Here is a 27,896-nt window from a genome sequence, read left to right on the forward strand (position 1 = left end):
TTTATAGCTTATAAGAGGCTTTCACATAAATTGCCTTGTATTATCTCATTTGATCCTCACTAAATGAAGTATGTATTGCTGTCCTCATTTGGAGGCCTAGAGATTTGAAACAATTTACCAGTACCATATAGTGATATGGAAAGATTAGAGTAGAAATTTCTATTTTAAACACCTCTAAAATTAGCTGAAATTGGGCATTTGGGATAGTCTCACTAGGTTTTGAGAAGAACCATCTTTGTGAGCCACTTTGAGCACAGGATGTAAATCAAAGAGGGCTCACTTTCTTTGGGGAACCCTGTACATAAGTAAAGTAGTCTAAATTCAAAGGACACAGAATGAGATGGTAAGTATCACGTGAATGGCATGTTCACATGTGAACATGCCGTGTGAATGCCATCAGCATCGGCATTGTCCTGGGAGGTTGTGTCATGCAGAGGTTAATACAATGTGGAGCCACACTTTGCTTCCTCAGACCAGGCCCAGAGGCACGATGGAAGATGTTAAAAATGTGGACTCTCCTCCATGTGAAAGCACAGGGACCAGCCACGTGGCAACGTGCTAAGTGCTCTGCCCAGTAGAGGCATCAAAGGAGAGAGGCAGCTGAGAAATTCTAGGAAAATAGAACCTGGGGGTGTATCTCTAAGTTTCCTGTTTGTGCGTTGTAATGCTCTTATGTTATCATCAAGTATCAGCTAAGTTGTGTTTGGAGGAGTCATCTTTGTTCACAGTCTTCAGTAAAACAGACCAGAAAGAATAATTACAGCACAGAAAAGTAGTCACAGACATGCAGGAGGTTACGGAGGAGGTGACTGAGCCTCAGTCTGGAGCACGAGGTGCTGCGGTGCACGGGAGGGCCCATGGAACATGCCGGCACCCTGGGGTTCTCAGAAACACCTGCGAGCAACCCAAGGGGTTCCGATTATGGACCACAGGACAGAAAAGGAAAGGAGGCCTTCCATAGACTGGAAGTTAATTGGAAGCAGAATTATATGTTTGAATAACTTCTACTGACTCCATTTACATTAAATAAAAACAAATTTAAATCCATAATAATTATAAATATTATCTTTCCACATAGCTATCCTTTAAAATACAACTGCAGAATATCATCATATAGTCTGAAAAAATTAAATGCTTTTTATTTCCAATTGTCAGTTCTCAGGCCCTCATTCTCCCCACCCCTGTTTGCCCCTCTCAGGAATAATTTCTTGGGGAAGCACTTATTCCATGGCGAGCCACAAGATGGCAGGCTAAGCCTACTCATCTTGTCATTTTCTTGGCCTTTAGTAATTCTTTACTTTCCTTTTTACTATCCGGAGGAACTTTGAAATCCTCAAGACCTTGAGGACCAAGTACAAAGACCAGAGCAGCTGCTGACCCTGGAGTGAGACCTCACGGCATTGGCTCTGAGCAGATGAATGCTTATTGGGTTGTGGGGACCACACAGGGAGCAAGGGATTCATTTGCCCTCTGAGAACTTCATCAGAGACTCTGAGAACAGCCTGTGTGCACAGAGTCACAGGAAGAGCTGCCCCCAAGCCTGGGAGGGAGATTTCCCTCCCCAGGCCAAGTGAATCTGCTGGAACTTCCTACTCAAGGAGGAGAAACCTGGAGCTGTGACCTGTGCAGAAGGTGCTGTTGATCTATATCCCATGAGGCCTGAATAAGGGAGACTGCATCTGGGGCACCAGCTCTGCCATGTCTTCAGGAATAAAAACTGCTTTCCCAATAAATCTAAGGTTTTGGACATACAATGCACAAAGAGAGAAGTGGTAACAAGTACAAAGAAAAAAAAAAAAGGTGGAGAGGACAGAGGGACAGTGGCAAAATATATGCCTATGCTCTTGAAGTTAAGTTGGCATCAAATGAAATATGATTGTTACCTATTTAGGATATTACATTTAAACCCCATGGAAAACACAAGGAAAATAGATGAAAAATATGTCCAGATAGAAAAGATAAGGCATACAATATGGCATACACATAAAAAATACAATAAATATAAAAGTAAGCATTACTGGAAGAATTGAAGGACAAAAAAGGTGTAAGACATGCAAAGGCTAAATAGTAAAATGGCAGAAGGAAGTTGTGTATTGAATAGATTTGAATAGATTAAACTCTGTAGTCAAAAGGCAGAGATTGGAAGAATGGATTAAAAAGCATGACCCAACTATTTGCTGTCTGCAAGAGACTAATCTTAAAAGATACAAGCAGGTTGAAAGTGAAAGGATGGGGAGAAAGACACCATGCAAGTTGTAACCAAAAGAGAGCTGAAGTAGCCATAGCTAATATCAGATAAGATAGACTTAAGTCAAAAACAATTATGGGACAAGAATGGTGATCATATACTGACAAAGGGGACGATTCAAGAAGAAGATGTATATGCACCTAACAGCAAAGCCCCAAAATATATGAAGCAAAGCCTAACAGATTTGAAGGGAGAAATTGAAGATTGTACATTAATAGGAGACTTTAATATGCTACTTTCAATAATGGATAGAACATTTAGCCATAAAATAAATAAGGAAATACAGGATTTGAATGATACTCTAAACCAACTAGACTTAACAGTTATATACAGAACACTTCACCCAACAAAAAGAGAATACACACCCTTCTTGAGTGCACATAGATCATTCTCCAGGATAAACCATATGTTAGGTCACAACACAAGTCTCAATAAATTAAAAAATACTGAAATTGTGCAATGTACATTCTCCAACCACAACGGAATGAAACTAGAAAACGATAACAGATGGAGAAATGGAAAATTCACAAATATGTGTATAGAAAACAATGTATGCAAAAAAAATAATGTACAAAAGAGGAAATGACAAGCAAAATTAAGAAATAACTTGAGGCAAATGAAAATGAAAAGACAACAAAACAAAACTTATGTGGGATACAGCAAAGGCAGTGCTGAGAGGGAAATTAATAGCTCTAAATGCTTGCATTGAAATGGAAGAAAGACTTCAAATCAGAGACCTAACCTCAAAACTGGAAGAACTAGAAAAAGAAGAGTAAACTAAACCCAAAGTGAACAGAAGGAAGGAAACAAAGATTAGAGTGGAGAAAAATGAAATTACAAACAAACAAAAAAAACAGTAGCAAGAAGCAACAAAATGAAAAGTTGATTCTTTGAAAACATCAATAAAATTGACAAACCCTTAGCTGGACTGACAAAGAAAAAATGAAAGGACACCAATAATGAAAATCAGAAATGAAAAGGGAGAAATCACTATCAACCCTACTGAAATAAAAAGAACTAAGAGGTTACTATGAACAAGTGTACACCAATAAATTAGATAACCTAGATGAAATGCACAAATTCTTAGAAACAGACAACCACCCACATTGATTTGAGAAGAAAGAGAAGACCTCAACAAACCAATTTCTAGTAAAGAGATTGAATCAGTACTCATAAATCTCCAAACAAAGAAAGGCCCAGAACCAGATGGTTTCACAGGAGAACACAAGCATTCCAAGAAGACTTAAGATCAATTCTGCTCAAATTCTTCCAAAAAATTGAAGAGAAGGGAACACTCTCTACTTCATTCTATGAGGGCAACATCACCCTCATACCAAAGCAAGAAAAAAATACCACAAAAAAGAGAAAACAAGAGACCAATATCTTCTATGATTATAAATGCAAAACAATCAACAAAATACTAGCAAACTGAATCCAGCAGCATAGTAAAGAATTATTCACCATGATCAAGTGGGATTTATCCCTGGTATGCAAGGTTGGTTCTACCTAAGAAAATCAGTTAATGTAATAGACCACATTAACAGAATGAAGGAAAAAAACACAGTCATCTCATTGATGTAGAGAAAGTATTTGACAAAATCCAGCACCCTGTCTTGATAAAAACACAATACTATAAATAGAAAGAAACTTCCTCAACATGATAAAGGGCATATAAGAAAAGCCCACAGCTAACACCCTACCTCATAGTGAAAAACTAAAACCTTGCCTCTAAGATCAGGAAGAAGACAAGGATGCCCACTGCCACCACTGTTACTCAACATTGTACCAGAAGTTCTTGCCAAAGCAATTAGGCAAGAAAAAGAAGTAAAGGGCATTCAAATTGGAAAAATAATAAGTAAAATTTTCCCTATTTGTAGAAGACAAGATCCTGAAAATCCTGGATTTCAGAAAATCCTGAAAAATCCACAAGATATTCCTAGAGCTACTAAATGAATTTAGCAAAGTATCAGGGTACAAGATCAACACCCAAAAATCAATAGGGTTTGAAGAACCTAAGACAGCAGCTAGAAGAGACAGGGCAAAAAAAACACCACCATGAAAAATAGTAGAAAAAAGCCAGAAAGTGACCCAGAACACCAGTTCCAGTGATCCACTGGCTGGACAAGGTCTGCTAAATCCACAGGGACCATGCACTTGTGAAACCAGGAGTCTGTGTTCTGAAATGAGTGAGTAAGCCTACTGAATATCCAGTAGCCACGCTGTGGTGTGGGGAAACCATAGGTTGGCATTTGGAGGTGGACTAGTTCTTCTTTAAAAAACCCAAAAATGGCTGCAGATACAGCAGCAATAACCACACAGTGAATTGCTGCAGGACCAGGCTGTGTGAATGCCTCAATATCTGGCATGGAAGATAGCCTTTTGCGCACCTGCTGCCAATTGTCTTGGAGCAAGGAAGGCAGAGGTAAGCCAAAAGGGGAAAATAACCACACCCCTTGCAGCCATCTTCCCGGTGGGCTGGGAACACTCCTGCCTGGCACTGAAGCCACAGCCCAGAGCCGCGCCAAAAAACCCAGTGTGACAGGAAGTGTTTCCAGCAACATGCACACACACCACAATATCAGGCATGGACAATAGCCATTCACCCACCCACAGCTAATTGTCCTGGACCTGGGAAGGCAGAGCTGTGCTAAAAGGGGGAAATTAACATATTCCATGCAGCCATCCTTACAGCCGGCTGGGAACACACCTACATGGCCCAGCGGCCCAGAACTGCCCTTGAGGGACAGTGCGCACTTGTGATGTAGCACAGCCTTCCCTCAGCAGAGGCCCTAGAAGGTCACAGCGTGGAAGAGGGACCCACTTGGAAATCCCAGGGACCGTACGCCAATACCAAGGACTTGTGGATCAGCAGCAGAGACAATCTGTGGCAAGACTGAAATGAAGGTTTAGACTCTTGCAACAGCCTTAAATCTCCAGGAACACCTGGGAGGTTTGATTATTAACGCTTCCCTCCCTAACTGCTCAGACATATGCCCCACATTCACAGCAGACAGCACCAACAACATACCCAAACTTGGTGCACCAGTTGGACCCCACAAGAATCAGACCCCCACACACCACAAAGACAGAGTTGGGGAGAACTGACTTGAGGGGAATAGGTGACTCGCAGATGCCATCTGCTGGTTAGTTAAAGTGTACGCCACCAAGCTGTAGTTCTGACAAGTTAGAGATTAGTCTTTGATTAATCCTACATATCCTAAAAGAACCCTGTCAAGTAAAGGAAGTGCCAAGAGGCCAAAAACAACAGAAAATTTTAAAGCATATGAAAAAAACAGATGATATGGATAACCCAAACCCAAACACCCAAATCAAAAGGTCAGAGGAGACAAAGAACTTGGAACAATTAATCAAAGAACTAAAGACAAAGAATGAGAGCATGGCATAGGATATAAAGGACATGAAGAAGAGCATGGCACAGGACATAAAGGATATGAAGAAGAGCATGGCACAGGATATAAAGGACATGAAGAAGACCCTAGAGGAGCATAAAATAGAAATTGCAATAGTAAATAAATAAACAGATGATCTGATGGAAATAAAAGAAACTGTCAGCCAAATTAAAAAGACTCTGGATACTCATAGTACAAGACTAGAGAAAGCTGAACAATGAATCAGCAACCTTGAGGACTACAGAGCGGAAAATGAAAGACCAAAAGAAAGAATGGGGAAAAAAATTAAAAAAATCGAAATGGACTTCAGGGATATGATAGATCAAATAAAACATCCAAATATAAGACTCATTGGTGTCCCAGAAGGGGAAGAGAAGGGTAAATGTCTAGAAAGAGTATTCAAAGAAATTGTTGGGGAAAACTTCCCAAACCTTCTACACAATATAAATACACAAAGCATAAATACCCAGTGAACTCCAAATAGAATAAATCCAGATAAACCCACTCCAAGACATATTCTGATCAGACTGTCAAATACTGAAGAGGAGGAAGTTCTGAAAGCAGCAAGAGATAAGCAATTCACCACATACAAAGGAAACAACATAAGACTAATTAGTGACTACTCAGCGGCCACCATAGAGGCGGGAAGGCAGTGGCATGACATATTTGAAATTCTGAGAGAGAAAAATTTCCTACCAAGAATACTTTATCCAGCAAAGCTCTGCTTCAAATTTGAGGGAGGGCTTAAATTTTTCACAGACAAACAAATGCTAAGAGATTTTGCTAATAAAAGTCCTGCCCTACTTTAGATACTAAAGGGAGCCCTACAGACAGAGAAACAAAGAAAGTAGAGAGAGAGTTGGAGAAAGGTTCAGTACTAAAGAGATTCGATATTGGTTCATTAAAGGACAATAAGAGAAAGAGGGAAAAAATATATCTGACAAACATAAACCAAAGGACAGGATGGCTGATTCAAGAAATGCCTTCACAGTAATAAGGTTGAATGTAACTGGATTTAACTCTCCAATTAAAAGATATAGATTGGCAGAATGGATCAAAAAATATGAACCATCAATATGTTGTGTATAAGAGACTCATCTTAGACACAGGGACAGAAAGAAATTGAAAGTGAAGGGATGGAAAAAATATATCATGTAAGCTACAGCCAAAAGAAAGCAGGATTAGCAATATTAATCTCAGATAAAAGAGACTTTAAATGCAAGGATGTTATGAGAGACAAAGAAGGCCACAACATAGTAATAAAAGGGACAATTTAACAAGAAGAAATAACAATCATAAATGTTCATGCACCCAATCAAGGTGCCACAAAATAATGAGACACACACTGGCAAAACTGAAGGAAGCAATGGATGTTTCCACAATAATTGGAGACTTCGACACATCACTTTCTCCTATAGATAGATCAACCAGACATAAAACCAATAAGGAAATTGAAAACCTCAACAATCTGATAAATGAATTTGATTTAACAGACATATATAAAACATCACATCCCAAATCACCAGGATTCACATTCTTCTCTAGTGATCACAGAACTTTCTGCAGAATAGACCATATGCTGGGACATAAAACAAGCCTCAATAAATTTTTAAAAATTGAAATTATTCAATGCACATTCTCTGACCACAATGAAATACAGTTAGAAGTCAATAAACAGAGACTTAAAAAATTCACAAAGACCTGGATGTTAAACAACACACTCATAAAATAAGTGGTTTATAATGTAGAATGCAGGGAAACTAGTGAAAGAGCAATTAATGAAGGGGGAACAATAACCCAATAAGAACAGATAAACTATCGTCAGTAAATTTAACATTCTGGGAATGCCCAGGAATGACTATGGTTTATTTATTTCTGATGGGTATGGTAGGAACAAGTTCACAGAAATGTTGCTATATTAGGTTATTTTCTTGGGGTAGCATAGGAACATGTAGGAAGTAAAGTAGTTATTTTAGGTTAGTTGTCTTTTTCTTACTCCCTTGTCATGGTTTGTTTGAAATGTTTTCTTATTATGTATCTTTTTTAAAAAAATTTTATATACTTAATTTTTAAAAAAAGTTTTAATTAAGAGTTAAGGACAATCAATGCAATATGTGATACTGGAGTGGATCTAAGAATGGAGGAGAAAAGCTCAAAGGGGGCATAAGAAAAAATTGGAATATAGAATTTAACCTTTATATCTGTATTAATTTTCTTGAATTAACTGCAGTGAAGTTAATGACGTAAGTGAATTTCCTTGTTTGTAGGAAATGTACATGGAAGTGTTAAGAGTTCAAGGAGTATGATGTAGGCAACCTGCTCTCAGATGTTCAGAAGATGATACAGAGGTAGATAGATAATTGATAGAAAGATAATAGATATAGTTGAAAGAGATGAGAGAGGGAGGGAGAGAGGAATGAAGGAAGCAAGGAAGGAAGGAAGGAAGGAGAAAGAAAGGTACTGCAAAGGTAGCAAAATGTAAAATTGGTAGATACAGCTATCTGGAGGTGGGGGGGGTGTTGGAGTTCTCTGTATGGGGTTTGTATTGTATTTGAAACTGTCCTATATGTTTGAAATTATTTCAAAACAAAAATAAAAAAATAAAAAATAAAAAAATCAATAGGGTTTATATATACAAGCAACAAACAATAAAAAGAAATCAAGAAAAAATTCAATTCACAGTAGAATCAAATATCTAGGAATGTATCTAACCAAGGATGTAAAGGACTTGTACACAAAAGACTACAAAACATTGCTAAAAGAAATCAAAGAAGATATAAATAATTGGAAGGACTTTCCATGTTCATGGATTAAAAGACTAAATAAAATAAGATGTTAATCCTCCCCAAAGCAATTTATAGATTCAACAGAATCCCAATCCAAATTCCAACCACCTTCTTTGCAGAAATGGAGAAGCCAATCTTCAAATTTATATGGAAGGGTAAGTGGTTCCATATAGCTAAAGCTATCCTGAAAAAGAAGAATAAAGTTTAAGAACTCACACTTCCTGATTTTAAAACTTATTACAAAGCCAACATAATTAATGCTACTGGCACAAGGGCAGTCATATAGACCAATGGCGTCAAATTTAGAGCTCAGAAATCAACCCTCGTATTTATGTTCAATGGATTTTTGACAGGGGAGCAAAAACCTCTCAATTGTGGAAGAATACTCGCCTCCAGAAACTGTGCCGGGAAAACTGGATTTCCATTTGCAAAAAAAAAAAAAAAAAAGAAAGAAAAAAAAAAGAAAAAGAAGGGCCCATACCTCACACGTTTTACAAAAATAAACTCAAAATGGCTCAAAGGTCTAAATAGAAGAGCCAGCACTGTTAAACTCCTAGAAGAAAACATTGGGAGGCATCTTCAGGACTTTGTGTTAGGCAGTGGTTTCTTAGATTTTGCACCCAAAGCATAAGCAATGAAAGAAAAAATGGATACATAAGACCTCACCAAAATTAAAAATTTTAAAGTCCTAAAATTTTAGAGTTCTTTAAGGACTTTTTCATGAAATTAAAATGACAGCCTACACAATGGGAGAAAATATTTGGAACCCATGTATCCAGTAAAGGAAGAAAGGTTGAATATCCAGAATATATAAAGAAATCCTTAACAACAAAAAATCAATTAAAAATTGGGCAAAAGACTTGAATAGACATCTCTCCAAAAAAGATATACAAATGGCCAGAAAGCACATGAAAAGATGCTCAATATCATTAGCCAGAAGGAAATTGCAAATCAAAACGAAAATGAGATAGCACTTCACATCAATTAGAATGGCTGCTTTTAAAAAAACTGAAAATAAGAAGAGCTGGAGAGGGTGTGGAGAAATAGGAACACTCATGCATTACTGGTGGCAATGTGAAACGGTACAGCCACTGTAGAACACAGTTCAGTGAATCTTCAGAAAGCTAATATGGAACTACCATATGATATGACAATCCCACTACTAGGTAAACACCAAAAGAATTGAAATCAGGGACTCAAACAGATGTTTGCACACCAATATTCATAGTGGTATGATTCACAATTGCCCAAAGATGGAAGTAACTCAGGAGTGCAGGAATGAGGAATGGATAAACAAAATGTGGTATGTACATAGCATAGAATGTTATGCAGCCATGAGAGGCACTGCAGTGGATCCACCGCACCCTTCCTATTTGCTGCCTCAGGAGCCCAAACCACTGCACTTGGGTTGCCCTGATGGTACTGGGCAGGTGGTAGCAGCAGAGGCTATGGGAGGATGAGCTTCTCCTGGGAGCAGGGTGCGGACCTCGCTCATTTCTACATGGCCACCAAGCCCCAGCAACATCTGAGGGGCTACACAATGTATCAGGTCACTGCTTTGTTCCTGACATTGAAGGACATCTCTGCCATATCATTATCTGGATAACAACTTAAGGAACAGACAGCTCAGGGATTAAACCCCAGAGATTGCAATTTAACATATTAAAATGTACATTATGCATCAAAGGATGATGGAACAAACAAAGGAACAGGAGATGATGGCCCATCCAAAGACACAAGACAGAAACCTAGGAACCATTAGAGAAGAGGACCAGACTGTGGACACTGGACAAGGAATTTTAAAAATGATCCTCTGTATGCTCAAGGAGATAAAGGAAAACACAAACAAAGGACTAAACTATATCAGGAAAACAATGATGAGCAATATGAGAACCTCAATAAAGAGATAGAAACTTAAAAAGGGAACCAAACAGAATCACTGGAGTTGAAGACTACACTTACTGAAAAGAAAACATACCTAGAGGATTTCAGCAGAAGAAGAAGAAAAATAGTGATCTCAAAGACAAGCTAACTGAAATGATTCAGACTGAGGATCAGGAAAAAAAAAGAATTTTAAAAAGTGAACAGAGTCTAAGAGACCTGTGGGCCACCATCAAGTGTACTGATAAATGCTATGGGTCCCAAAAGAAAGAGAGGACAGAAGAAATATCCAAAGAAATAATGGCACAAAACTTCCCAAATTTAACGAAAGATATGAATACTCACATTCAAGAAGCCCAATGAACCCCAAACAGGATAAACTTGAAGAGAACCATGCCCAGACACTTAGCAATCAAACTGGCAAAAGGCAAGGACCAGGAGAAAGTTCTGAAAGCTGCAAGAGAAAAACAATGGGTTATATACAAAGGAATCACAATAATATTAAATGCTGATTTCCCATCAGAAACCATGGAGGCAAGAAGGCAGTAGTATGAAATACTAAAGCGTGAAAGAAAACAATGGCCAACAAAGAATATTATATCTGGTGAGACTTTCAAAATCGAGGGAGAGATTAAGATATTTCCAGCCAAACTAGAGCTGAAGGAGTTGATCATCACTAGCCCTGTTCTACAAGCAATGCTAAAGGGAGTTCTTCATATTGGAGGGAAAGGACACTAGGCAGTGAATTGAAGTGGTATAAAGAAATAACGACCCCTGTAATAGTTTAAAAGAGAGAGAATATTATGCAGCCATAAAAAGAAATGGAGTCCTGATACGTGCAACAACATGGATGAACCTTGAAGACATCATGTTGCATTTGTAAGCTATACATAAAATGACAAATATTATATGATCTCACTGATTTGAAACAATTAGAATAAGCAAACTCATTAAGTAAGAATCTAGAATATACATCACCAGGGTTCATGGAGGTAGGGGTACAGAATTGGAAGTTAAGGTTTAAAATGTACAGGTTTCCTATTTGAAACAATTAAATGTTTTGGAAATGTATGGATGTGACCGTAGCAAAACATTGTGAACGTAATTAACATCACTGAAATATATATCTGAATGTGATTAAAAGGGGAAATGTTAGATTATATAGATGGTAACAGAATAATATGGTTCTAGGTAGGACAGTTTGGCAAGAAAATGAAATAAAATGCATCAAGATTGTAAAGGACGAAGTGAAACTACCATTTGCAGATGACATGCATAATCTTATATATAGAAAATCCTAAAGCATCCACAAAAAATATAAGAGCTAATAAAATAGTCCAGCAAGGTTGCAGTATTCAAGATCAATATTTTAAAATCTGAAAATGAAATTAAGAAAACAATGCCATTTACAATAGCTTCATAGAAAATACTTAGGAACAAAGTTAACCATGCCCTGAAAACCACAAACCACTGTTGAAGCACATTATAGGAGAACTAAATAAATGGAAAGATATCCTATATTCCTGGATGAAGATTTAATATTGCTGAATGGAATGCTCCCAAAATGTATCTGTACATTCAGGGCAATCCTGATCAAAATCCAGCGACAGTTTTTGCATAAATGGATGAGCTGACCCTAAAATTCACATGGAAATGCAAGAAACCTAGAACAGCCAAAACAATCTTGAAAAAGAAAAACAAAGGTAGAGAAAAAATCCTGTTTCAAAACTACTACAACCCCATAGTAATGAAGGCAGTGTTGCACTGGTATAAGGATAGGCATATAGATCAATGGAACCCAGCTGAGAGTCCAGAGACAAACATATGCATCTATGGTCAATTGACTTTTGCAAGGGTTCCCAGTCTACTCAATTGGAAAAGATGAATTTTTTCAACAATTACTGCTGAAATTATTGGATATCACGTAAATTTGAACCCTTACCTCACACCATATTAAAAAAAAATTAAATGGAACAAAGATACAGATGTAAGAGTGAAAGCTATACATTTCTTAGAAGAACACATAGAAGTAAAGCTTCATGACCTTGGTTTAGGCAATGGTTTCTTAAATATAGCACCAAACAGCATAAGCCACAAAAGAAAATATAGATTAACTGGATTAATCAAACAAAAACAAAAACATACAAAAAACAAACTTCTGTGAATCAAAGGACACTATCAAGAAATTGAAAAGACATCCCATAAAATGGGAGAAAATATTTGCAAATTCTCTATCTGATAAGGGCCTAGTATCTAGAATAGAAAGAACTCTTACAACTCAACAACCAAAAGACAAATAACCCAATTAAAAAATGGAGAAAAAATTTGAATAGATATCTTTGCAAAGAAGACAAATAGTCAATTAGCACATGAAAAGATGTTCAGCATCATTAGCATGAGGGGAATGCAAATCAAAACCACAGTGAAATACTATGTCACACTCATTAGGATGATTTTAATTTGTGTTGACAAAGATGTGGAAAAATTGGAACCTTCCATCATTTGTAAGGAGAATGTAAAATGGTGCAGCCACTTTGAAAAATCATTTGATAGTTCTTCAGATACTGAAATGGTTCCTACATGACCCAGCAATCTCACTTCTAGTTGTATACCCAGAAAATTGAAAACAGATACTCAAACAAAAACTTGTACATGAATATTCATATCAGCATTATTCCTAATAGCCAAAAAGTAGAAACAACCAAAATGGGCATCAGCTCATGAATGGATGAATAGAATGTGGCATATCCATACAATGAAATATTATTCAATCATAAAAAGCAATGAAGTTCCAATACATGGGACAACATGGATAAGCCTTGAAAAACATTTTTCAAAGTGAAAGAAGCCATACCCAAAAGGCAACACATTGTATGATTCCATTTATATGAAATGTCCAGAATAAACAAATGGATACAGACAGAAGTAGAAGAGTGGTTGCTAAGAGGAGTTGCCAAGAGTGGGAAAAGAGAATGTAGAGGGACTGCTAATGAGCATTAGCTTTCTTTTGGTAATGAAAATTTCTGAAATTAGGTAGAAAGGATTCTACCTAATTTAGGTAGAAAGATTTCACCACTTTGTTAATCTACTAAAAAGAAAACACTAAGTTGTACACTTTAAAATGATGGCTTTTATAGTATGTGAATTAAATCTCAAAAGAAACATGACAGACAAGAAATAAACTCCAATATCTGGAATGAATGAGGGGACAACACTAAAGAATATACAGACATTGAAGTGACAATAATGGGATAATGTGAACTTTCTGCCAACAAATTCATGACCTAAATGAGACGGACAAATTGCTTGAAAGATACAAGATATCAAATTTGATGGAAATGAAATTTGAAAACCTGAATACCTATATATTTACTAAGAACCTTGAATTTGTAATTAAACCTCCCCACAAAGAAACTCCAGTATTCACTGTTTAATGCTATCAAAATTTCCAGAGGGAAGAAATAGTGCCAATTCTATGCAAACTTTTTCAGAAAATAGAGGAGAAAGAAATATTTCTAAAATTATTTTATGAGACTAGATTTCCCTGATACCAAAACCAGACAAAGATATTACAGGAAATTAAAAATTAAAATCAATATCATAAATATCCTTAGTGAAATATTAGGAAATTGAATCTAGCAATGCAAAAAAGAATAAAACTTCATGACCAAGTAGAATTTATATCAGGAATATAAGATGTATTTATTATTCAAAAAATAATTGCTATAATATGCCTATTAATATAATAAAGTAGAAAAATATGATCATGTCAGATGTAGAAAAATAATTTGACAAGTTACGACACCCAGTCATCTGAAAAACTTTTAACCGATGAGAAACAGAAGGGAATTTTTTAAACCTGAAAAATCCACAGCAAACAATATATGTAGTGGTAAAAGGTTGACTGTTTCGCCCTAATATTGGAAAAAGGCAAGGATGGATGTTCTTCCCACTTCTGTTCAACTTTATACTAGCAATACTAGCTAGCACAATAAGGCAAGAAAAGGACATTAAAGGTACCCAGATAAGACAGGAAGAAGTGAAACTCTCTTTGTTCAGAGGTAATATGGTTGTGTGCATAAAAACTTCCTAAGATGTCTTCAATAAATAAACCACTACTAGATTTAATAAAGAATTTAGGAAGGTAGCAGAATACAAGGCCAACGTACAAAAATCAATTGTATTACTATATGCTAGCACCAAACCATTGAAAATGAAATTTTAAAAAGTTGCATTTACAATAGCATCAACTTTGGGATATACTTAACAAAATATATACAAGACATGTACATTATAAATTCTATAATACTTCAATAGAAATTAAAGGAGACCAAATAAATGGAGGGATAAACCATGTTCCTGGATTTAAATTCTCAATATTTTTAAGTCAGTTATCCCCAGTTTGATGAACAGATTCAATGCAATGATAATCAAAATCTCCGCAAGTTTTCTGGTAGAAATTAATAAATTGATTAAAAATTCATATGCAAATGGAAAGGAACACAAATATACAAAACAGACTTGAGAAAAACAACTGGAGGGCTTTTACTACCTGATTTCAAGACTTACTATAATGCTATAATAATCAAGACTGGGTCATATTAGCATAATATTCATAAATCAAATATATTCATAATCAAATAAAGTAATTAGATTCACACATAAACATTCAATTTATTTTTGGCAAAGTGACCAATTAATCCAATTGGGAAAGTAGAGTCTTTTCACCAAATATTTCTGGAACTACCAGAATATCCACATGGAAAAAAAATGGATCACAACCCTTACTTCAATTAATTTGAGATGAACCATAGACCTATATATAAAGTTAGAGTCATAAAACTTCTAAAAGAAATAGGAGAAAATTTTTGCAATATCTAGGTTGGACATTAAAAGAATGAGTCATAAAAGAAAAAAATTGTTAAAAAATACATCCCATGTGATTCCATTTGTATAAAATTCCAGATAAAGCAAAACTAATCTGTAGTGACAAAAACCAGATTACTGGTTATTTGAGAATAAGGATAGAAGACATTAACTGAAAAGGACATGTAGTTATCAGTACAATACAAATTACAACCACAATGAGATATCATTGGCACCTGCTTGAATGACTAATACAAAAAAGACGGACAAATTTAAGTCTTGTCAAGGATGTCGAACACTGGAACCTATGTACCCTGCTGGTTGGACTATAATGTAGAACAGTGTCTTTTCAGAGCTGCTTGGCAGTTTCTAAGAGTTTAACTTAACCTTATGACCCAGCAATTTCACTCATAACCAAGAGAAAAGCATATGTTTACCAAAAGATTTATATGAGCAGCCTTACTCACAATATTAGAAAACTGGAAACAACCGAAATGAAAAACAAGCCCATCAACAAACAATTGAATGAACAAATTGTAGTAAATTCATATAATGGAATACTATTTAGCAATAAAAAAGAATATGCTAATGGTATATACAGTCACGTCGCTGAATCTCAAAACCATAAAATTAACAAAAGAAGCAAGATACAAAATGGTTTTGCTGCATGATTCCATTTATTTGAAATGCAAATACAGGGGAAACTAAATCACAGCAATTGAAATCAGACAGTGGCTGGTGGGATGGAGAGGAGTGAAGCAAGGTGAAGAATGAGCTGGCAAGGTATATGAAGGCTCAGGGAGGATCCAAACACTCTGTACAATAATTTGAGTGGTGGTCCCACAGATTCTACAATTATCAAAACTCGTCAATTTGAACACATGACGCCTGTGAATTTTATTTTATGTTAATTATACCTCAGTTAAAAAAAAAAATACTAGGACACTGAAAATGTAGCATCCCCTCATCCTTCCTGAAAACAAAACCAAATAGACTAAATATGCTACCTGAGGAATCAATCAAAATTTTAAAAAGCAGAAATAGTACTGAAAAAGGCCTAGTGTTGAGCAATGAAACCAATAAAACCTATAGTAAAGATAAAATGATATACTTAATGTTACCACTAATGTGAATTCTGTGAAAAGTGTACAATGTTTTATACTGTAGAATGTAGGGGACCTAGAGGTACCAATTAGTGGAGGGGGAATGATAATCTAATAAGAACAGATAAACTATGGAGGGTAATCTCAATGTTATGGGAATGCTCAGGAATGATTATGGTTTGTAAACTTTCTTGGATATAGTAAGATGATGTTGGAAGCAATAGAGTTATTTTAGGTTTTTTTTTTTCCCTTATTCCTTTGTTTTCTTAGGGGTTGTTAATTTTCTTGGGGTATGGTAGGAACATGTTGGAAGCAATGTAGTTATTTTAGATTATTTGTTTTTCTTACTCCTCTGTTTGGACATGGTTTATTAATTTTCTTGGGGTATGGTAGGAACATATTGGAAGCAAAGTAGTTATTTTAGGTTATTTGTTTTCCTTAATCCATTGCTTTGTTTGAAATGTTGTGGGGTTTTTTTGGTTGTTGTTTGCCTGTTTGTTTTTAATTTTTTGATAAACAAAGTTAAAAAATTGAAAAAAAATCAGTAGAAAAATGGGAGTAAAAACTAAATGACAAATAGGGTGGGATGGGGGATGGTTTGGGTATTCTCTTTTCACTTTTAGGTTTTATTCTTATTCTGATTCTTTCTGATGTAAGGAAAATGTTCAGAAATAGATTGTGGTGATGAACGCATAACTATATGATCATACTGTGAACAGTTGATTGTATACCATGGATGACTGTATGGTTTGTGAATATATTTCAATAAAACTGAATTAAAAAAAAAATGATATACTTAAAAATTGAAACCAATGATTTTTGAAAGAGATGACAAATGTTATAAAATTAATACCTTAATAATAGCCAGTATTTTGAATGTGGGCAAAAATTGTGAAATCTCCGTGGGGAAAGATAAAACATGGGTTTCTTTAAAATACTGTAATTCAAAAGACATTATTTCAGTTAATGCAGAAAAAAGCCATTATGCTCAAAGCATGTTTATACACTTAAAACTAATTAATTATAGATTGTTTTAAAAGAATATTTTTCAACTAATTTCTTGTTTCATGAAACTTGCTTTGGAAGTAAAACAGATTTGGAAGCATTTATTTCTCACATGGAGAAATAATGTAGTGCTAAAGAAATGTGCCCTCCTCTTTGCTGGGTAGACAGAGCTCATGTAAAAAAGCCAACATATACTTTTATGTAATTAGCTTAGGAAGCAAAGTTAAACTACTATTCATCATCTCTCACCCAGGTGTGCCCAAAGTGTGTATTTAAGGCTGTCTTTTCAGTAGTCAGCAGTTGTAGTGTCCACTGAAGAAGGAACATACAGTCCTGAACTATGTATAACTCATGTATCTCTTTCTCTCTAGAGGAAAGCTATGCTGTTACCTGGAGGTGTGTTTCCCACTGATAGCAAATGAGAGTTTTGTGTAGAAATTAGATACTGGTTAGAAAATTGATGTAGTAGAGAGTATCACATGGGATGCACTCTCTTGAAATCCATTATTAAAATCTGAGTCTCTAACAGCCTAGAACTTGGTTACTGGAAATAAATGGAATGTCTCTTTATGAACAAATTGTGGTAACACCCTGCAAAGGAATATATTGAGCAGTTAAAACAGAAAGTTAGTTACCTTCACATTGAACTTACGTACTGTTTGTGGTATGTTTAGGGAGAAAAAGCAAGCTGCAGAATAATGTGTATTGTAAGAATTAAATTTGGTAAAACAAATCGCAGGTCAAAAATCCCAATTTAAGATATGAAAACAATCCAGCAAATGCCATACGGGAAGAGTCAATAATATTGTTCAGATTTGAGAGGAGAAGACTTGACAGGTCTGTTTATAATGAAACAAGTGTAGTAGGGAAAATTCAGGAAAAATGAGGTAGGATAGGTGGGTGAGGGGTTGCATGGAGGGAGGGAAGGAGAAGAGAAAAAGGAAGAAGAGAAAGTGTTCTGAAAGCATTGTTTTGTTGTTTATCTGGTCTGCAATGTTCCTAATGATAATTCTGTTGTCAGGACATCTTTTGTTCTCTTTATCCATTCTGATATTTCACAATCAGGATTTAGGGTTGAGTCCACATGGATCTTTTGCAATCTTCTGTAGGCCATTGAAGAATCCTGTTCTCTTTTCACTCTGGATTCATCCCAACAAAGGACTTAGCATAGGTTAGATGATTTCATAAGCCAGAAACAGAGCACAAGAAATGGCATGAGGCACTCCTCAGAAGATTTAATTAGGATACATTTTATTTCAGCTGCAGTGGTCTTCCCTCAAGGCGTAATGAGCCAGCTCTTACTCAAAATGTTTTCTTGAATGCATAAAAAGCCCAGAACTTACACTCTCAGCCAGGCTCCTCCCACATAGCCTTTCCTCAGTATTTTTTGTGACATTGGCTGCTTCTGGGAACTTCAGGGAATCTGTCAGTCATCACTTGGCCCACCCATAGAGGGATATCTCCCAAAACTGTTACCCCTAGACACTCACAATTTACATTTCCCTTTAGGAATATGGATGAGGATATACACTATTACTCTTTACGAATGTACATTTTGCATAGGATAAGCATAGCCATATGAAAAAAAGCACTGAACTTTGAGTCAGGAGAAATGGGTTCTTATCCAGTTCTGCCATTAGCCAGTAGTGATCTTCCTATACAAGTCACACACCTGGGCCTCAGTTTCCCCAACTGCAAAAGGAGAGGTTCTGACTGTATCAAAAATGAGAGCCCTTCCTGGAGTCTAATTGGGAATGGTTGAGTTACCCAGACCTGAAGTGTATAAACTAGTAGGGAATGCAACAGATTGAATGTTCTATTTCCATGTGACTGGGTCCTCATAATGTATCAATCCCAGCAGAAGAAAAACCCACCATGAGCTAGTAACCAGGGACTTGATGATGAAAGTGACACTAATTAAGGGACTTTGGGAAACAGTCCCAAGTCCAGATTACCCAATTTATTGCAGCGCATCTTGAGACTTTCCTCATCAACATGGAGAGAGGTAGCTCTAACCTGGCAGGCCCAGTGAGGATTCAGTAGATCAAAGGCTCCTTCCCTTTCCTTACATCTGGAGCTTATCAACCAGGCCATGATGGATGTCAGTTTTAGGCCCTCACCGTAGATAAGCTCTATAGCTATCTTCCTTCCACACCAATCACTGTTACTTCTGCTTCTCTTTGGTCATCTGTACTTCATCCTCCATGGCCTGTTCTCTAGTTTAGGGAAGATTAAACACTTATTCATAGCAATTCCTGAGAGTGTTTCCAAATCATTTTGCAAGGCTTGTACCTTCTCTTTAAGGACATGAATTTATTTTCCATTAACACGTATTTCACTTCCATAAAGGGAAACCCCATTGCATCTACACAATATCTAAAAAGTTGGAAACTACAGGATAAACTTATTTTAAAACAGCATGTTAGTTATACCTTCAGATAATAAGCACTAAACTTAAAACGATGGATTTGTTAGTCTGAAAAAGTGTCATAAATACGTCACAGAGTATCCAAAAGTTCTGAAATCATAGACAAAATAGTATATGCATTGTACATTATACTGATGGGGAAACTGAGTCACAGAATGACTAACAGCTCAGAGCTAGTAAACAGCAGATCCAGAATTCAAGACAAATTGTTCTGTCTCCAAGTCTTTATAGTTTATCCCCATTATGTATAACTATCTCAAATCAGAACCAGTTCCCTGACACATTTATGTAATTTTCTCATTGGAATCTTGTAAATAATAGTCTAAGCCACCAAACCCATCCATTTTGCAGTTGATTAGATGATATGGTTTAGACATTTTTAATGTATGATAGAAGATTTGAATTAAGCTTTGGTCACTTCAAGACTTAAAAAAAGAAATTAATCATCTTTTCATTATTTTTCCTAATGGATTTTCTGAAAGTAGTGTACTTTTAAAAAGTAAACTTTTTATCCTGAATCCGATTCTGGGTATAATGACATTGTCTTCTTTCTGTGGATCAAATGTGTGAACATATCAGTGTCCTAACAACAAATGGAACAGTAGCCTGTGCAGCTATGATGATATAGATTTAGAGACTCACATAGTGTTTGGGCTGAATGACACCTTAGAATAGGCTAGTCCCAACCTCCCTGCTTGAAAGATGAGTAAACTGAGCTTCATTCATTCATTCAGCACTTTGTGGAACACTGTGTGTCTCCCACAGAGTTCATAGAGTGGGTGAGGAAAGGATGAACAGCTCTGAGAAGTCAAAAGATTGCCCCAGATTGCTCACAGCTCTGTGCCAGACCTAGGTTATGATATTTGGGGCAAGGGTGGGAAGAACACCTAGGAATTAGATGCAATAGCACAAGTCTGACATTATTTATGAAGGTGCTTATGGCAAGTGGCTGCGTGAATCAAACTCATTATCAAGGGAAGGACACCTCATGGTCGTTTTTAAATATTAAGTTCTGGGGACTCCAAAGAAATGTTTCCAAGCTTATGTAGCAATGCCAATTAGGTTGTAGGGACATGACTTGAATGGATCCAGTAGAGCATTCAGCATAATATTCTTCACAAAATGGCAGGCTTTGGGGTGATAAGGCATCCAAAATGTACAATGTAGAGTACACTGGGCCCTTCAGGCTTCAGACATCAAAAAGTCATTTCAGCCCTGGATGGAACCAGTGTCCCAGACCCACATGTTTTTCTCATGCACTCTACTCTGCAAGTGAAATCCAAATGAAATAAGGCCTCCTTGGGGAAACCAGAAGGTTAAGGGTGGAAAAAAATAAAGGAAAACCCTTCTCTCTGTCACCTCCCTGACAAGATAGCAAGCCCACAATGAGATCATGAAACACCCAAGGCTGTAATGAAACCCTCCCATGCTTGTCCCAGAAAAGACTAGAAGAGGCACCCCCACACCAGGTGGCTCCCAGGACATCACTGATTCCTTCAAGGTACCCTTGACCTCTCGGCCAATCCAATCTACCCTTCAAGAAGAGTGGGATCATGAAGAGCCTTAATTGTCCTCAATGCCTCCGAAGGATATTAGGGTGAGGAGAGGCTCTACCCAAACAACTTTCCTTTGGATGATTTATGACCTCAGGAAGTCTGCCTTTGGACATCAGAATGACTCCAAGGACTGAAAATCTAGTCTGGATAGAAGCGGCCCAGTTTGAGCCTAAACTGTATTTGTTCTAAGGACTTGCACGTATCTGGAAATGTTTGGAGGGCATTAAGGTTTGAATTGTGTTCCCCAAAAGTCAGTTCAAGTCCTAATCCCTGTTCTCATGAATGCGGTCCTATTTGGAAATGGGATCTTTGAAGATATTATTAGTTAAGATGAGCTGAAACTGGATCAGAGTAAGCCCTAGTCCAATATGGTTGATGTCCTACAAGAAGAGAGGAATTTGGACCCAGAGACAGACAGACACACAGGGGAGAAAGCTGTGTGATGGTGGAGGGACAGACTGGAGCAATGCATCTACAAAGCCAAGGAATGCCCCGGATGGCCAGCAAACACCAGAAGGGGGGAGAGGCAAGGAAGGATCCTCCACTCCAGGTAACCGAGGTATCATGGCCGTGCTGAACCCCTGATTTCAGACTTCAGCCTCCCAAACTGTAAGTAAATCTTTGTTGTTTTAAGCCACCCAGTTTGTGGCACTTTCTTAGGGCAGCCCCAGCAAACTAACACAGAGACTCATGAAGGGGGCCCACTGAGGTGGATTTTAATGGGAGGTCTGGGAAAGCCCATGTTGCAACTTAGGTTCCTGGATAATGCAGCAGTGACAGAGGGAGTGACTGCACAGCAAATGGCCCTTTTGCGCAGCCCCTGAGAGTGCCTGAGGCCTAAGGGTGGAAGGAGACTTTTATAAAAGAGCAAGTGAAAACAAAACTCTGCTTCACTCATCTCTCTGTGAGACCTGGGGAGGACAATGAGTCAGCATCATGTCAGCGGCATGTGGGTCATCGGGAACAGGAATCAGCAATCTCAGGAGAAATGCCCACATTCTTGATGTCATGGACTAACTGCTTCATAGGCACATCAGCAGGCACTGGATAGAGCCAATGTTGTAGGACAGATGGGGAGACTTTAGCACAAGGAGTCAGCATGTCGGGGAAGGAAACAGGTGTCCCTCTCTTCACACATTCCCTTCCCCAAGAAAAGGGGATTTATTTGCCGAATGCACATGAGAAACCTGCAGGGGCATCCAAAAATGTTCAGAAGGAATTTAAAAGAAGTTGTTATCCTTTCAGAGAGTCTGGGGGCTGGAGTCAGAAAAAAAACTGTTTGATGACCATTGTCATGAGCTTGTTTTATTCTCGAGCCGGTGTACTCTTGAAACTACAGGTTAGGTAAGGAATCATTCACTTTTAAAAAATTGTATCATTTTTACTAAAGCCCTTTACAGAAATTTTACAATAACATCTACTCAAACCAACTGATGTAGTAAGGAAAAGTTAATAGTCATCCCCTTGTTTTCCTGGGTAACCAGAGAATCATTTCACATGTTCCTCTATGAACCCAAAAATGTGTGTGATGTTTTGTAGCGACTTTACAAAATGAGTTTTTATTAATCACATTACTCTTTGACCTCTTGTTCACACTTAGCAGTCATTCATGAGGATTCCTCCAAGTCAATCTTAGAGATCTAAGTCATTCCTTTTAACAGCTGCAAAATGTTTCATTCTCTGGTTGTAACACAGTTTAGGTGCCCAAACTTTGTGCAACTGATAGACATCCAGGTTGTTTTCATATTTTTTTTTTTTTTTGCTGTTGGTTTTTGTACTGCAAACAATGCTGTGACAACTCAATACACTTGATACCTATATTTTTGAGTCCTAGTGTTTTTATTTATCTGGGATGGAAGATTGTTGGGTCAAAGAGCACATACATTTTTATTTCACCAGTATTGCTCATTGGTTTTCCAGAAGGATGTAGCAGTTTATATACCCACTATCCCTGTATGAAAGCGTCCATTTCTATGAATTCTTTCCAACACTGGGGGATGTCATGCTTGAGAATTTTTATCATTCTGATAACAATCAGATGACTTTCAGATTTTTAAAAAGAAAGAAGTCTGCAACACTCCTGTTCCTTTGTACTTTAAAAGGTCTGACTATGCTGTTATAAATTTGTCTTTATTTTAAATAGACATGTTTACATGTTCTCATTTTGCCCATCAAGTTTTTATTATACTACAATTTTATAAATTCATAACAGATGTAGAAAGTAACCATCTCTCCATAAATATTTTCAAGTTCTTGTCCTTATGCATTTGAGTTTTATAAAGAAGTGGCCCTAGCATACGGCCATTTTTGACTCTTAATTTCTACAGAACATGATAAGATAAGTACTCTCCTTGTTGTTATAGAGTCTTTCCTTTAAATGGCTGATTAATGTTTCATGATTTGTATCGATATATTTACTTAATGATTCACCTATTGCTGAATGTCTAAGTTACTTTCTAGTGTAATAATTACAGAAAAGTTTCAAGTGAAAATGTCTATGACTATAAAATCATCCTTTTCTGAGCAAATTTTCCTTTGGATACATTTCCAATTACAAAATAATATAAATGTGTTAACAGATCTTGAGATGCATTGTCCAACTAATTTCTGAAGTGTTTTACCTACTTATTCAGGTACAAGCAAAAGATTAGACTTTTGAATGGCATATGAAGATCTCTTAAACACAGTAATCTTTATTTTTAACAAGTTTTGTTGACATTTAAAAATTAGTCCAGGCTATTAGAAATAAGTGCTTATCCTTGGAGACAGTAATAACTAGAGAGGGTACAAGTGGGATTCTGGGGCCAGATCCATGTTCTGCTCCTTGATTTGGGAACTGATTACTCTGGGGTCTTCAGTTTGAGAAAACTAGAAGAGCAGGACACTAGTGCTTTGAACACTTTTCTATATGTATGTTACATGCCAAGAAAATGTTCAAGAAACATGTTGCAGAAATTTCATGGAACCATCAGTCTTGTTGCAGGCAGATGTATGAGCCATTTGGAATATGTTGCCAAACACCACTTTGGCTTGGAAATGGATATCTATCTATGCTCACCCATTTTGCCATACAAGCCATCAAGGATGTTTCAGAGCACCAAGTTTGTTGGTGTTAGAAAATTGCCAGACCCAGGTGACCAAATGAAGTTTAGTTTCTAAACTTCAGCTTCAGTCTCACAGTGGCACCACTAGGACAACCACATCTATTGGCTTGGAGCTTAATTTTTTCCCAGAATAAACTTTGAGGAACTTTCATGGTTATAAAGATCAGAGAGACTAAATGACTGGTCTAAGGCACAGAGCTAATTAGTGTCAGAGCTAAAAACTAAACCCAGCCTCCTGTTTACCACAACAGGGCTTTTCCCAAGGTAGCAAGTTGCCTTTTTTGGCCTGAGGTAAGAATCAAGCAAAATAGTTGTTGATTAAAATCCTTCAAAGGTTCTCATCATGCCTGGTTTAAGTCTTCAAATTCTGCTTTTAGTTCCTTTCCAGGATATACTCAAACCTACTTTTGTGTTACTTCCCACCACATCCCCTCATCGTGGGAGAATTGAGCACTTTTGTGCTTTGCACTTGTTGCCTCCTTCACTTAAAAGATCTTCATTTGTTGAGCCTTTTGTCTATATTACCCTGTTTTAAATGATCCCAGCAACAATCTCATAAAGTGGGTTTTAGAGATGAGGACTTGTCCAAGAGCACACAGCTACTAAATCCTAACCCAGTGGCATTTAACTCCCAAGCCCATGTTCTTACCCTTTTCTCTCGGCTGCCTCTGTAGGTTCCTGCATTCGTGGCAGTTTCAGTGCACAATGAGCAGGCAGTGTCTTGTCCCTCTTGCTTACATGCCTCTGAGCTGAGCATTATTGTCCCCATTTACAGATGAATTGACAGAGGCTCAGAAGGATGACATAAGTTACCCAAGGTCATGGCATGAGTATGTCCATACCACATTGAGTCCCCAATTCTATATTATGTTTTTGTTAATTTGACAAATGTTTATTGAGGAGTTACTTGAATAGCACTTAGCTGGATACACTGGGAATTTGAAAGATTGTTCATGATTGCTTCTTGAGTATTAGCTGTGTTTCCTCCACCTGGCTCATCCTGAACTGCTCACCAGAATCCCACAATGCTTAGCCTGGCCTGGGGCCCAGAATCAGTAAATACCTGCTATTAGACTGATTACCTTAGGATTCTCTTGTTGGGACTACCAATTTAACCAGATGCCAATCAACTACAAAAAAATTCTTACCTTGTGGGTGACTCCATGGTCATTCATCTCCTGAGTACTCATTTAAAAAAATCACAGTTAATTTCAGAAAAAGAAAATTATCCATACTATCTCTAGGCAGCCAATATGAATATAACCTCACGAAAACATATGGAAAACTGTTGACTGGATTGCTTTCAGAAATTTTTCCCTAAAAAGATAGTAAATATATCAAGTTCCAGGGGGAAAATACAATGATATTAAGCTTCAACAATGCAAAAAATGCTTTGAAATCTTATTTAAGAAGCAGTTCAATGGCACCAAAGCATAAGTGAGAAAAGAAAAAATAGCTAAGTTGGACTTCAGCAAAATTAAAAACTTTTGTGCTGCAAAGGATACCACTGAGAAAAATAAAAAAAGACAGCCTATAGCATGAGAATAAATATTTGAAAATCCTATATCTAATAAGAGGCTTATATCAAGAAAATATTTTCAAAAATTCTTAACACTCAATTATAAAAAGATAAATCAGTAGTGTTTTGTACATAAGCAATGAATATTTGGAAGAAGAAATCAAGAAAAAAATTAAATTTACAATAACAACTAAAAGAAGCACGTATCTAGGAATAAATCTTACCAAGGATGTAAAGGACTTGTATTCAGAAAACTACAAAACATTGTAAAAAGAAATCAAAGAAGACCTAAGTAAATGAAAGGACATTCTGTGTTCATGGATTGGAAGACTAAATATTGTTAAGATGTCAACTCTACCCAAGCAATTTACGTACTCACTTCAATACCAATTAAAATTCCAACAAACTTCTTTTCAGAAAAGATAAAGCCAATAATCAAATTTATATGGAAGGGCAAGAGGCCCTGAATCGTCAAAGTCATCTTGAAAAAGACAAATGAAGTTGGAAAACTCACACTTCCCAATCTTAAAACTTATTACAAAGCCCAGTAATCAAAACATCATGGTACTGGCACAAGGACAGACATATCAACCGATGGCACGGCATTAAGAGCTCAGAAATCAACCCTCACAATTATGGCCAACTGACTTTTGACAAAGGGGAAAGACCACTCAATTAGGAAAGAACAGTCTCTTCAAGTGGTGCTGAAAAAACTGGATCTCCATTTGTAAAAGAAAGAAGATGTACCTCTACCTCATACCATATACAAAAACAAACTCAAACGGGATCAATGACTTAAAGCCAGAACTATCAAACTCCTAGAAGAAAACACTGGGAAGCATCTTAAGGACCTTGTGTTAGGCAATGTTTTCTTAGACTTTGCACCTACAGCACAACCAACAAAAGAAACTGTAATAAAAATTAAATCTTTTCTGCCTCAAATGACTTTATCATGATAGTAAAACAACAACCTACATAATGGGGAAAATATTCAGAAACCACATATCTGACAAGGGTTTTTAATGTCAAGAATTTATAAAGAAATCCTGCAACTCAACAATAAAAAGACAGACATTCCATTTTAAAAATGGGCCAAATACTTGAATAGATATCTCTCCAAAGAAGATGTGCATATGCCCAGAAAGCACATGAAAAGATGCTCAACGTCATTAGCCATTAGGGAAATGCAAATCAAAACCAAAATGAGATACCGTTTCACACACACTGTATTGGCTACTATTAAAAAAAACAAACAAAGAAAGAAAATTACAAATGTTGGAGAGTTTGTGGGAACATAGGAGCACTAATTCATTGCTAATGGGAAGATAAAACAGTGCAGCCACTGTGGAAGACAATTTTGTGGTTCCACATAGGAGCACTAATTCATTGCTAATGGGAATGTAAAACAGTGCAGCCACTGTGGAAGACAATTTCGTGGTTCCTTAGAAAGTTAAGTATAAAATTACCATGTGACCCCACAATCCCACTTCTAGGTTTATATCCAAAAGAATTCTCTAGCAATGTATTCAGTTCTCACTATGATGATTATGACAGACGTTCTCGAAGCCAAAGCTATGAAAGGAGGTGATCAAGAAGTTGGTCTTTTGATTACAACTACAGATCTTATAGTCCTAGAAACAGTAGACTGACTGGAAGACCACGGTGTAGCAGAAGCCATTCCAACAATGAAAGATTCAAACACCAAAATCAATCTTTTTCAAGATCTAAATCCAATTCAAGATCACGGTCCAAGTCCCAGTCCAAGAAAAAAATGAAGACTAAATCACGTTCTAGATCTGCATCTCACACCAAAAGTAGAGGCACCTCTAAAACAGATTGCAAAACGTATTATAAGTCTGGCTCAAGATATGAAAAGGAATCAAGGAAAAAAGAACCACCTAGATCCAAATCTCAGTCAAGATCACAGTCTAGGTCTAGGTCAAAATCTAGATCAAGGTCTTGGACTAGTCCTAAATCCAGTGGCCACTAA

At 36.9% G+C, this 27,896-nt stretch overlaps 1 pseudogene; it reads left to right on the forward strand.

The window, feature by feature from the left end:
* Window positions 1–784: 784 nt before the first annotated feature.
* Window positions 785–27,896, forward strand: LOC119515237 (annotated as a pseudogene).

The sequence above is a fragment of the Choloepus didactylus genome, chromosome 19, assembly GCF_015220235.1.
Source record: "Choloepus didactylus isolate mChoDid1 chromosome 19, mChoDid1.pri, whole genome shotgun sequence".
NCBI lineage: Eukaryota > Metazoa > Chordata > Mammalia > Pilosa > Megalonychidae > Choloepus > Choloepus didactylus.